This window comes from Plectrocnemia conspersa, unplaced genomic scaffold (genome assembly GCF_051122295.1).
Source record: "Plectrocnemia conspersa isolate PC_06_02 unplaced genomic scaffold, ASM5112229v1 ptg000012l, whole genome shotgun sequence".
NCBI lineage: Eukaryota > Metazoa > Arthropoda > Insecta > Trichoptera > Polycentropodidae > Plectrocnemia > Plectrocnemia conspersa.
The window spans coordinates 24,557,667-24,570,341 of NW_028277176.1; the positions used below are offsets into that span (position 1 = coordinate 24,557,667).

At 27.6% G+C, this 12,675-nt stretch overlaps 1 long non-coding RNA gene across 1 annotated transcript in view; it reads left to right on the plus strand.

Moving 5' to 3' along the window:
- The first annotated feature begins 228 nt into the window (after window positions 1-228).
- The window catches only part of LOC148228681 (uncharacterized), a 160,414-nt gene continuing 147,967 nt past the window's right edge, over window positions 229-12,675 (plus strand). The window contains exon 1 of the long non-coding RNA XR_015811563.1: window positions 229-649. This is a non-coding gene — a long non-coding RNA (uncharacterized LOC148228681). The remainder of the gene's footprint in view (window positions 650-12,675) is intronic.

Here is a 12,675-nt window from a genome sequence, read left to right on the forward strand (position 1 = left end):
TTATAAAAAAAAAAACCGTCCCAAAAAAACACATAAGTAAAATCAACTTGTTATAATAACAAAAATATTTAAATATAATATAACTGAAATAAATGAATGTTTTAATAATATTTCTAAATTTAATTCAAACAATATTCTCTTGTTTTTCATGATATTGACAATTTTGTTTTTGCCTAAAATAATAGTTGGTGAAAATATAATCGTATAATTTCCCGCTACGCAGCGCAATTGTTTTATGACAAATCCTAGCCCACTAACACACCGACACGTAGGTTTGTAGACATTTGTGCGCGTCCCCAAATAGAAAGGCTGTCCATCCTGTATGCGAAGGGCTCGAAGGGGTCGGAGGCTCCGCCGCTCTGCAGTTAGTGCGCGGCCGCCGTCAGGAGCACTGCGCGGGCCGCCGCACTCTATTCGCTCTCGTCCCGCGCACGACTCGACACATATGTTGCCAGGCAGCGGTCGACGTCGTATTTTTCTCGCTCGCGTGCCGACAGTTTGTGCGTTAGGCCCGCGTGCGACGTGTGTACCGCCGGAGTATTCGTTGTAAACAATAATATTGCAAAAAATAAAAACAATCTTCTCCTTCTTCTTTCAAAGTTGTGTTGTGATTGTGTAGTCTCAAGATCGGTGTGACGGTTGTTGTCGAGTGAGTATGCGATATTATTTTTGTGTCTGTAACGTAAACACCGGGATACGATCGTGGGCTTGTGTTGATTGTGGAGACGGAAATGGCGCGTAATGAGATCAGATCAGAAAAAAATGTGTACAATAGGATTTGATACAAATCTGAAAACATGTATAAACACAAGTTTTCAATCTCAAAATAATACATTTTTAAAAGTCTTGTATAACCTTAGTTTATTTTCCAATGAAAAAAATATCGTATATAGATGTACACTATTCATAAATGTGCTGTAATTTAATTGGTTTCTTTTAATATATATGTATATATGTATGTATATAAATATATTTATCTTTCTATACAAAAAATATAAACAAGAAATACAAATTTTGTATAAAATAATTTGTGCTTATAATTGCAGTAAACATATCTAGCAGTTAATATAAACACTAAATAAAGTTTGTAAGGCAACTAAATAAAAAATACATTAAAATTCCGTTCTATATAATCTATGAGTACTAAAAACAGCATCTAACATTTATTTTTAATCGAGTTAGATAAATTATTGATTTATGCTCTAAAATGATTGAAAACAAATGTTTTTTTCTTAAATAGCTTATGTTTTATATAATATATACTTAAAAAATGGTTTGAAGTTAAATTAATATATAACTATTTCGCGATATATATATATTTTAAATATACATACATATGTAACCTATATAAAACCTATACTTTTACCTATTTATTACATATTTTTAATTTTATTTCATCTCTATTAATTACTAGAATTAAAAAAACAATTATTATACATACATCTTGTAATATGAGTGATACCGAAAATTTTCTCCCGGGATTCCTATTTATAAGATATTTTATATTTCCCGAGAAGTGCTATTCATATTCAAGGGCTATATTCTCATTATTCCATGTTTTCTAAAATCTTATAAGAAAATACTTAAATTGTTTTTAACATTTATATGAAATGGTTAGTAACATATATTAGCGTCATAGCGACAATTAATTAATATATTGTTACTAACAATACAATTGTAAGTGGTTATTGTACCAATATATTTTGTATTCCATTTTTAAAAAAAATAGAACTATTCGAATATTGAATTGTATAAGTATTCGAATATATTTGTAAAGCTATAAATATACAAAATTTTATAAGTACATTCAAATTTATAAACATTATTTTATGTTATTTAAAAACAGTAAAAAATTATCTTGACTATTTAATATATCACCCTGTATATGTTTGCTAGCAAAATCCAATATGTCAATTTTTCTCAAAATGGCGGCAAATTTAAAAACTTAAACACTCATAACTCTGTAGGTTAAAATCCTACATAAAGGATTGATACATATAAAACGTTTAGAAGCCAAACTTGCATCGAAATAATTATAAAAAAATAGCTTTTTGCTTCAAAACAAACGATGTATCAGATCGATCGGACCCCCATACGAGTCTTTTGGCGACTTTAGAGAAGCTCTTAATTCCTTTGTTTGAATGACTAAAAAACTAAAAATTCTTGAGCACCCCCTTAATGTTTGGTATGAAAAAAATATATATATTTTTTTTCAAAATAGCAGCAAATTTAAAAAATTATCATTTATCATAACTTCGTTGGATAAAATCCTACTGAAAAATTCTTTTTACAAAAAGTGTTTGAAATTTTTTCGATGCAGATTAAGCTGCATCGAAATAAAATATATAATTTTTTTTTATTTAAAAAGTTTTATTATATTTAAAAGTAATCGGACCCCCACACGAGCTTTTGTGCGAATTGCCATATAGTTAAAACTTATTTCGCTCGTTTTAATGATTAAGACTAGAATTTTTAAAAGAGAATAGAGCTTTTGAAAACCCTAATGATACCGTCTAAAAAAATAGTATATTTAAAAAGAAAAGTTTTTTGTGAAAATTTTTTTTTTATAAAGTTAGGCTACGATTTTTAGTTAGGCTGAGTTAGGCTACGATTTTCCGTACCCTAACCTAGGTTACTATAAATTGCTTTTGTTTATACATATAAAGGAAAAAAATAATACAATTTAATATATACATAGTACTATTAGGTGTTCTTGAAATAAATGTCGTTTTTTTAATGAAGCAAAAAAAAACACTTCTTAATAGTAATTCTTATTTTAACGATTCAAAATTGTATTTTAATTTTAAGAATAACCCTATCCCACCTCTTTATCCGTTTAATAATTTTATTAACTTAAAATTAGATCTAGTTTTCACATTGTCTACATTTTGATTTTTTGGCATCGATCGAAATGTATAGAAGTTTAAAAGAGCAATGTCTAGAGAATAAGGTGAATAAAATAAAGGCTTCCAGCTAAGTTCCTTGATGTTATCGAGAGTAATTTTTGTCAGATGGGAATGCGCATTGTCTGGTTTAGGAACTATTCGAATTCTGTTGACAAGTGCAAGCCTTTCTTTTACGATCACAATAAAAGCATGCTGTTATTTTTTTGGCTATCTTTAAGAGTTTCATAGTACACAATCCCTTTGCAATCCCACCATATACACAAAATAATTTTTTTATAGGCTTTGAGGTAGGTTTTACAGGCTACTTGACTTTTAAATGATCTATGACTTCTACGACGATTATTGTCGCACAACGTCCAATTTTTATCTCCGGTTAGCAAAGGATCGATAAAAAGAAACCAGCTTTATGATCCTGCAGTTCTTGCGGATACGCGCCGAATTTTTTTCTTTACTCGATATATGCTCAGGCTTTATCTCCAAGCCTTTCCAATCTTCTTAATGCATCTATACACGGTTGAATCTGACTGGTTCAATTTCTTGGCTGGATAATGAATAATTTGAGTAGGATTAGCTTATATTTCTGATGTCACGCAGCGTTTTCTTGCTGGAATCGGATGATAGCGTGTTCTGGGCTGTGAAATATTTTCAGTATAAATCCATTAAAGTGGATTTCTACATTGAAATTTAAAGACATTTTTTGACGATTTTTAAGGGACTCGCGAACCAACATTTGATCTTTATGGGCAGTTGTCCTTCGTTTTCTTCAAGTTCTTGTCACTATTCATACTACCCTCGCAAGTGTACAGGTTTCCTACCACTGCTGCTGTCATGCAACCCGCCATTATATTTGACTTTAGATACTACGCAATCAGCTTTATATTCATCTCTGACTATTCGATGCACGTGTACTACACCGGTCACACAAACTTAAAAAATGGTAAATAATAAAGTATAATTATGCTTTTTAAATATTTCATTAAAATTTTTTAAATAAATTAGGTTTTTAGTTTATTTTTTTTATATTACTAATTTTATTTTATTATTGCATTAAAGTTGAATTCATCGGACTTTTTGCCTAATCTTCAGATGTCCAATCTTGGTGTTTTAAGGTCTACTCTAACCTTTGTGTTCTATTTAATTCTGAGAGCCACGGTTTTTTTGTCGGGCTTTACAACTTTTAAGTCCCACATTGCTGAACCTTCTTCTCACCGTCCGCGAAAAAATGGATGCTCTTCTGCTAGCCGACTAGCTTTAAAGACATTTTTCGACGATTTTTAAGGGACTCGCGAGCCAACATTTGATTTTCCTGGGCAGTTGTCTTTCATTTTCTTCCAGTTCTTGACTTAGATTTGTAAGAACCACATTCGTTAAACTGTTTCTAAGCATTTTGAATAATCAACGTGCTTATTAATTTTCGATATATTTAGGCAATAATATGCTATATGCGAATGCAATAAAATTATATTCACTCTTTTAGCTTCACTTAATTCACGTTTATATAATATTCAATAAAAAAAATATAACGACAAATAAAGGCCGAAATCAGTGGCGTAGCTAGGGTATGTGCCGCCCAGGGCGATCCTTAAAATTGCCGCCCCCCCCCTATATATTTTTTGCAGGGTCATAAAATCAGAATTTCTTAAAATAATAAATTGGTTATTATTAAGCTCTTGTTATTCGTGGATTTATATATGTTTTAGTGCATTCAGGGCTAAGAACCACACTAGACGATCCCATCGCGAATATGCCGCCCCCAAGCAAGTGCCGCCCGGGGCGGCCCGCCCCCTCCGCCCCCCCCCATAGCTACGCCACTGGCCGAAATCACCCAACTAAACATATCGTTTACTTAAGCAAGACTGAACATTAGACCGGCAATTACCTTCTTAAAACTCAAGTTAGTAATCAAAAACGACCAATTTCTTTGTATAATTCTCAGAAAAATGGTTAATACTACCTGCTAAAATATTTCGGTCAGACTATGCACTTGTAAAGAGTTACATACCATTTTAAGGGGTGCCCTATTATTATGGCTAAGGCTGTATGTATGTTTTGCTTAAATTTGTTTATTGTAAATAATATATATATTAGCTCAATAAATAAATAAATAAAAAAATAAATAAGAATAACAAATAATTTGTGATTATTATAATTAATTCGATTTATCACCTCATTTTAGGTTTTCTGTTTTTTATAAACTCATATATGAAAGATCAAAGTAAATTGAGTCAAATTATGTAAGTTTAAATGCAACAAAAAATCATTGTGTTAAATAAGAAAAAAAAACAATATTTGCATAAAAAAGATTTAGATTACATTATAAAATAAATCAAGTGACTCAACAATTTCTGTTTCGATAAAAAACATTTTGCTTGTTTTTTTCTAATAAATCATTTTACCATTTTAATATTTGCTTGCAATATTTTTTTTTATTAACCCACTGTTCTGAAAAACATATATGTATATATTAGTTTATTAAATATTAAACTTTGTATCAAAAGCTTGGTAAAAGCCGTACAATTCATCAAAGTATGCGTTTAAACTATCGACACATTTACAACTGTCATTATATCGGTTTCTGCTTTATACCGGCAGCGAAGAAGCCAGTTAGTGACGTTAAAATCGCAGAAGAAGTTATACACAACTCGAGAATTCATTATTTTTTTGCAATAATTAATTGATTCTTTTTTGCAATATTACATGACTAAAAGAAGTGGCAAACAATTTGTGCAATTTTTGAGTTTCTACGTCCAGCTTCTGCTATCTGTACGATATATATTTGATCGCTATCTTGCAAGATGACCGACATGTCTTTTTTTTAATCACAGCTGCTAAATCGCATAATTTTCAATAGGTTTCGAATGTTTCAGCAGTCTATCTGTATAACCGTTATGCTAAGCTAATTAATGTTTTGTCATACATGACAATATGATTTGTCATTAAGCCGTGACAGCAGACCTAGCAGATTTGTCTGTTAATAATTTTATATAATTGTGAATTTTATTTATGTTTTCAATTTAATTTGAAAGGATCTGGTGCAAATTAGTAAATTACTTAAAAATAACTGCAAAAGCTTTATTCACAAATAGTAACCTTCTGTTGCTATTTTTACTATTTTTTTTATTTAAAAATTATTTGCTACTATACAAAGTGCACTTTAAAAAGAATACGGTACAAACATAGGGCACCTTAGAAAACCTAGAACCTCTGTCTTAAGTCATCATTGTACTGTGAATTCATAAGCCGCATTTTTGTTTAATACATCGTTGCTATTTTGAGCTGTTTTTGTTGTATTTGTTCATGAATATATTTTTTTAATTTATTTTAAAAACTGACGATGTATCTTAAAATAAACAAGAACTATCAATAAAAGTAAAATGTCAGATAGATTGACTATCAAACTTAGAGGTTGAATGAATCAGACATTTCATAACTATTAAATCAAAGAAATCAACATACAAAAAAATATATGTTTTGGTTATTTTATATATATAGCTAAATAATAAGCCATCTACAAACCCACAGAATATTTCTTAATTATGGACAGCATAATGAAAATAATATTTTGTTTTATATAATTTAAGAAGATCAAAGCAATACTACCACATTTTATGAGCGTGCTTTTACTTTTAACTACAAATTAAGCAACTTTGGATCCAGTTTTAAATTAAAATTAAAAGCCTTTGTCTCAATCATTACAACATTTATTTTTACAACAAGTAATAAACAAAATATATTTTACCTAACACAATTTAGTAAAAATTTCAATTAAGTTTTTATTTGTATATAAAATATATTATATTTTTTTATGGTATAAATGTAAAAAAAACTACTCTAGTAATATAATCAATTTTAAATATAATTTTATCATTTCTTAACTCATTTTTAAGTCATTAAGCAAATAATATATTAAAGTGCTATTCCACCAAAATTTCTGATTTTTATTATTCTTTTGCCATCGAACAATAACGCAGTAGATTTATCGCTTTATTAATTTAAACATTTCTTATTGTATATAAGATTTTAACATTCGTTCGAATTCATTGTACAAAATCGTCTGTGTGATACTTTAATCTTTTCTGAAAGATCGCTTTTCTTTATCTACGCCGAATATTTAGCAAAAGGCATTCTGAATTCTCGGAAATATATCTTAACGAGAAATTAAGGTCGGAATGATACCTGTCGTACTTTTATTCGTTGGGGAATTGTATAAATTTAATTGTTCCCTGGTTTCCTTTTCAGATCGATTATCTTCGAAGTGAGGGATTGTTTCATAGACCTTAAAAACAATAATTGTGTTTCAATATTAATTAAGCAAATATAGTGTCCATGCATATTTCCATCAATACCTACATTAAAATTATTTTTATTTTGTGTAATTATTAATAATAATTAATTTGCACTATATTTTATTATTTTAGGCAATGTTAACTCAGATGATGGTGTCAAAGAGCGCAAGCTCATGAATAATTTAAAAAAATGCACTTTCTCACTCGTTCTTATACACTTTTCGCGTGCACGTTATTTTTCATTTCGAGCGTGTCCCAGTTATTTTACATTGCAAATATTTTCTTTTAGGCGTTGTTTTAAGGGCACAAAAATCAACATGATCCATCACACCACCCCTATAGTTCTCAAACACGTTTCACGCCTTTTATAAAACACACGAGCGAATAATTTGATGTGAAAAATAAAACATTATAAATTAAAATCACGTGAATATTTAATTATTTTATTCAAATATTGATAATATATTCTAAGAAATTAGCTAAATATAAATTTATATTAAGTCAGCTTATTGTATAATTTACAATCAATTCTCTTTTACCCCTTTTAAAACTGTTATTAAATTTGTTTTCAAACTTTAAAGCAAAGGTGAACTCGGTATAGGAGGAGAAGCATTTTACTCTCGAGCACCTGTTTTATGGGGCTACTTTATCTTATACACGAAATCCGACTCTGCATTTCAGATAAACGATAAGTTTTTTCCTTTTTATGCGCTTCGTACATTTATTAATGTATTTTTCATTGAATGAAAATCCTTTAACCCACTTTACGCTTTGACAATTTTGATTTTACGCTTTGGGTAAATTATCAATGACATACATATATTTTTAATGGCAGCAAACACTTAATTTACTAGATTACCTATATTTTGCCCATGTATTTATTTTTTGTTAACATCGCTATAAATATAGATCATTTGTGGTTTTCGGGGTTGAATGCCACAGTGGACCTATTCGTTCGATGTCACCGCGCAGTCCGGTATTTAGGCGTAGTGATACATTAGCATTTAGTATAAAAGATGATTAATCGCCATGTTAACACCACGTTCAAGCCGCTTTTAGTGATCATTTTATACAAACACACTTTTTTGCTCCCGAAAAATCCCATAGTGTTGATGATTTATTACCCAGTTCGGAAGCAACGCTAATGAAGAATGCATTTTGTATAAAAATAATAACAAAACTATATACCATATCATAATAAATACACTAAGAGGCTACACAAACCTTAATCACTTAATATAGTAAATATAATTCGCCTTATTATGCAATATTACACCACAGATTTTGCAGCAGTATATTTAGGATTGCTACACTTTGACAGTGAAAGTATCGTTAGGAGCATGTGTATTTAGGACATATACAAACTCGTATATTAACATCCTTTTCCGACAACATAATTTCGTAGCTTTCTTACTAATTAATTAGTAACACCAAATATGCGCATTAAATCAGCGAACATTGCTTTTTTTGAATTATACAAAAGGTTAATGTGAAAATATAACTTATTTATTATTCACAAACAATGCTTAGCATAACACAATTATTTATTTAACGCAATATTTTTTTAGCAATTAAGATCGATATTAAATATAGTTAATATATTCTAAAAATTAGCTGAATATAAATTTATATTAAGTCAGCTTATTATATAATATACAATTATTTCTTTTTTACCAATTTTAAAACTGTTATTAAATTTGCTTACAAACTTTATATTAAAATACTACGAAACTAAATAATTTTATATTTTATAACTGTAGGGTTTATTTACGTGTATATTTATTCCCTTAAAAACTTATTGGACTTTTCACAAAAATAATCATTTTACATCATATAGTTCAAAATAAAATAATACCATAATTAGGCAAAATTAAATAGAATACAGATTATTCTAATATTTATCTTGAAAATGTAAATATATTTTTTGCTTGAACCTAGATACAAAAATATTTTTTAAGCATTTACATGAAATATACAATTATTACTTTTATTTTCTAGCTGCGTTGTTGTTTAAAACTATGTTTTATATTATCTTAATAAATTCAAAAATAAATTTCTGTTCCATTATTAGATGTTATGAGCATATTTTAGAAATAATGATAAATCTTATATAATGATACAAGATAACCATAAGTTTTATGGAGAAATTAGTTTTTCAAAAATTAATACTTTTAATTAATATTCAGAATCAGATAGGAAATTTCTTTAGCAGTATTCAATAAGTAGTACAACAAGTTGTATAATTTTCTTTAAATTGTATTTCTTAAAAATCGTTATAAGCGTTATATTTATTCCAAAACTCTGCAAATTCTAGTCGATGATCCCTAGTATTTTATACACAATAACCTTAAAATATATAGTAGTGTATATATTAATTAAATATATATTTAAAAACATAATTCACAATTAAAATACACTTCTAAGTAAAAAGAAAAAGATTGAACTCATCCCGTTATAAATTGTGTCTTTTGATAACCACATTACACCATTTTATATTCATAATTGATATTCACAAGTCGTGTACGTTTAATTAAATGTGTTAGGCGCAACGACCATTTATTTATGTTACAATATAATATTAATTCAACTTTAATAACCAACCCTTTGTTGACTAATGATCCTCGTAAATTTTGCCTCGTTTGTCCCTAAAACTCGGGCGACGAACGGTAATTTCGCGCGATATAGTCATCGTTTCGAACCGCTCCTCCTGAAATGTTTAAATTTGCTGAAAGCCGGTGGTGAACGATGAAATTATTAATTTTGACAGAGACCAGTTTTCTCGCTCTGGCGGCGAAAGAACATGAGCGATACTTCGCAGATAAAATGATTGATTTGTTAGCGTAAACTCGTTAAAATAAATTAATTTCATTTACAAACACTCGGAGGAAAGTAGAAAATTTTCAATATAATTTATTATTCGCTTTCTTGTTATTCAATGATTATTATTGAAAATAATTACAAGCCCCGCATGAACAGTTAAAATTCAATCTATCAAATAAATTTATTCCAATAAATATTTTAAACACATGCTTGATCGAATCATAAAAGCTTCTTTGGATGTGTATTAAGGAAACCTTTGATGTTCACGTAAATCTTCTGATAAACCATGTACTTGTAAATATATAAATAAAATATTTAACAATCATAAAACCCAAAGTTAATTCGACAAAGAAATATTTTAAACATTAAAGGAAGTTTTAATTTAAAATAATTGTAGAGTTAAATTACTTTACACTAATTCATCTTATTCATATTTATGCACATACCTTTTATAACAAACGTATATTTTGTAGCTTAATTATATTTTTGTGAATTTATACTACACATTTTTATATTAGTAAAAATATAATTTAGAGCTTCAAATTTATTTAAAAAAATTACCAGCTATTAGAAAATTCTCAAGGTCGTAAATCATATACATATATTGATTTTTTGTAGTGTGGGCGAATTTTATCCCATGATTATTCAATTATATGTCAATGTGAAATTGAAAATAGATTATTCTTGAATCTCATTTTTATTTCACAAATGTAGTGTTTTATAAAGTCATTAAGACGTACAGTTGCAAACTTCCTATTGCATAATTTACTTTAAAATATATTTTAAGATTAAAAATTGCGATGATAGACTTTTAAGAATTTAGTTTAGATGCAATTAAACAGATATTACGCAATAATAAATTAAGCACAATAGATGAGTGATAGTTAGAATCCCATATGCAACTTTGTGTTTTAAAAAATTCTTCGTGTCTGGGAGATCAGAAAAAGTGATTATTATATAAATAAAATTCCGATCGATCACCGAAGATTTTGTTTATTTAGATTTTCCTAATTTCACAAATACTTATTAATAATGGTGATTAATTAAAATTAAGTTAGGTCGTACATATTAGGTATTGAAAATGTTCTAATCATGAGCTACTTTAAATTATAAAGGATATATTATATGAATTAAAATTAAAATATTCCTAGATACACAAAGTGGTATTCATAGATTTCGATAATCCACTATGTTGAAGTTGTGAGTGTTTGACTAAGTTGATCTTAGTATGTGGAACAAACAGAGGAGATTCATATTGTTATCGTAAGATATATTTTAAAAACATATAATAAAATATTATATTTCATTGAAATAATATGAATTTATTATTAAAAAAGCTATAGAAATTATTAATTAAAATTTCATGCTTGAATAATATTGTATAAAATATTTTTAAAGCAAAAAATAATGATACTGCGACCTTTCTTAATAACTAAATAATTTATATAAATGACAATAGAAAAATAAATTATACAAATATTAATGAAGAATATATAATATATGGATTGAGTAAATGGTTTGGGTAACTGTTTTCGTGTAGGAAAAAAATCCAGATACATAAATTTGATAAAGCAATTATTTCTCCTAAATATAAATAAACATAAACAAAAAATTATTCTGCAATAAAATACGATATTTTATTTCGTTTCTTGAAAACTAGGGTTTAAATATTTTCTAAAAAGAAAAATTCTCGAAAATTCCTATTATTTTTCAAAGTAAGAATTCTTAATGTCTATAGTTGTCGAGAATCCTGATATTTTTTTAAATATGACAAGATATGATAGATTGTATATATTACATTTATTCAAACCTCATTTTATAGTTTTTGCTTATAATTTATAAGTTGTAAAATAAAAAAAATTAAATACAGGACTTTATAGAAAAAACATATACATTAAACATTACATTTTCTGTAATTAAGCAAAAATTTTTATATATAGTATTATTTACAATTAGATTTATTTAATATTTTTATGTAATACCGTGAATAAATGTACAAATAATTAAAAAGACCACCTAAGAATATATTTATCTTAAGAAACGAATTAATTGTTTTTACTATATATTTTTAGGGTAAATAGAAACAAATAATTAATGTAGAGCCACGTGTGCTTAAAGTACGTGTTTTTATAGGGCGTTTCAAATAATTATTTATGATTTTATTTTATTTAGATTAAATTTGTTTTGTTGCATTAACAGATCTTGAAATATCAGCATAAAATATTGTACAGTTTTTTTGAGGATTCTGTATATTTATTAATAAATAATATGTATAAAAATTAAAAGTCATATTTCTTACTCTTACACAATTTTACTATATTTGTATATCATGTTCATTATAATAAATATAATATTTTATAGATATTCGTCTCACTTTAAAAAGTAAAAATATAAAATAAATATTCAAACAATAAAAGGGGTGTTTATTATAGAGTAAAAAAAACGATATCATGCTTCATAGGAACCAGCCACTAAATTTATCGTTTAACCATAATCCCATTTAAACCCAACAGATTTTCATCTATAGCACACAGCAAATATGTGTCACGTATCAATCATCGTAATCCCATAAAATTTATTCCAGTCTATATAGTAGTATTGCCGCAATATATTATATAATATTGTGAGACCCAGTTATTCTCGCAAACGGAAGCGCCGCAATA